The sequence below is a fragment of the Bison bison genome, unplaced genomic scaffold, assembly GCF_000754665.1.
Source record: "Bison bison bison isolate TAMUID 2011002044 unplaced genomic scaffold, Bison_UMD1.0 scf7180017864043, whole genome shotgun sequence".
NCBI classification, from domain to species: domain Eukaryota; kingdom Metazoa; phylum Chordata; class Mammalia; order Artiodactyla; family Bovidae; genus Bison; species Bison bison.
In genome coordinates, this window is record NW_011494615.1 from 7,532,414 (window position 1) to 7,534,353 (window position 1,940).

Sequence of the window (1,940 nt, forward strand, 5' to 3'; positions counted from 1 at the left end):
AGACAGCCTTCAGAATGGACTGGTTGGATCTCCTTGCAGTCCAAGGGACTCTCAAGAGTCTTCTCCAACACCACAGTTCAAACGCATCAATTCTTCGGCGCTCAGCCTTCTTCACAGTCCAACTCTCACATCCATACATGACCACAGGAAAAACCATGCCTTGACTAGACGAACCTTTGTTGGCAAAGTAATGTCTCTGCTTTTGAAGATGCTATCTAGGTTGGTCATAACTTTCCTTCCAAGGAGTAAGCGTCTTTTAATTTCATGGCTGCAGTCACCATCTGCAGTGATTTTGGAGCCCCCCAAAATTAAGTCTGACACTGTTTCCACTGTTTCCCCATCTATTTCCCATGAAGTGATGGGACCGGATGCCATGATCTTTGTTTTCTGAATGTTGAACTTTAAGCCAACTGGATTAGATCTGATAAACAGAGTGCCTGAAGAACTATGGATGGAGGTTCGTGACATTGTACAGGAAGCAGGGATCAAGACCATCCCCAAGAAAAATAAATACAAAAAGGCAAAATGGTTGTCTAAGGAGGCCTTACAAATAGCTATGAAAAGAAGAAAGGTGAAAGGCAAAGGAGAAAAGGAAAGATATATCCATTTGAATGCAGAGTTCCTAAGAATAGCAAGAAGAGATAAGAAAGCCTTCCTCGGTGATTGATGCAAAGAAATAAAGGAAAACAACAGAATGGGAAAGACTAGAGATCTCTTCAAGGAAATTAGAGATACCAAGGCAACATTTCATGCAAAGATGGGCACAGTAAAGGACAGAAATGGTATGGACCTAACAGAAGCAGAAGATATTAAGAAGAGGTGGCAAGAATAGACAGAAGAACTATACAAAACAGATCTTCATGACCCAGATAATCACGATGGTGTGATCATTCGCCTAGAGCCAGACATCCTGGAATGTGAAGTCAAGTGGGCCTTAGGAAGCATCACTATGAACAAAGCTAGTGAAGGTGATGGAATTCTAGTTGAGCTATTTCAAATCCTAAAAGATGATGCTGTGAAACTGTTACACTCAATATGCCAGCGAATTTGGAAAACTCAGCAGTGGCCACAGGACAGGAAAAGGTCAGTTGTCATTCCAATCCCAAAGAAAGTCAGTGTAAAAGAATGCTCAAACTACCGCACAATTGCACTCATCTCACATGCTAGTAAAGTAACGCTCAAAATTCTCCAAGCCAGGTTTCATCAGTGTGTGAACCGTGAACTTCCAGATGTTCAAGCTGGATTTAGAAAAGGCAGAAGAACCAGAGATCAAGTTGCCAACATCCGTTGGATCATTGAAAAAGTAAGAGAGCTCCAGAAATACATCTACTTCTGCTTTATTGACTATGCCAAAGCCTTTGTGTGGATCACAACAAACTGCGGAAAATTCTTCAAGAGATGGGAATACCAGACCACCTGACCTGCCTCTTAAGAAATCTGTATGCAGGTCAAGAAGCAACAGTTAGAACTGGACATGGAACAACAGACTGGTTCCAAATAGGAAAAGGAGTACGTCAAGGATGTATACTGTCACCCTGCTTATTTCACTTATATGCAGAGTACATCATGAGAAATGCTGGACTGGATGAAGCACAAGCTGGAATCAAGATTGCAGGGAGAAATATCAATAATTTCAGATATGCAGATGACACCACCCTTATGGCAGAAAACGAAGAATAACTAAAGAGCCTCTTGATGAAAGTGAAAGAGGAGAGTGAAAAAATTGACTTAAAACTCAGCATTCAGAAAACTAAGATCATGGCATCTGGTCCCATCACTTTATGGCAAATAGATGGGGAAACAGTGAAAACAATGACAGACTTCATTTTTGGGGGGCTCCAAAATCACTGCAGATGGTGACTGCAGCCATGAAATTAAAAGACACTTGCTCCTTGGAAGAAAAGTTATAACCAACCTAGACAGCATATTCGGAGAAGGCA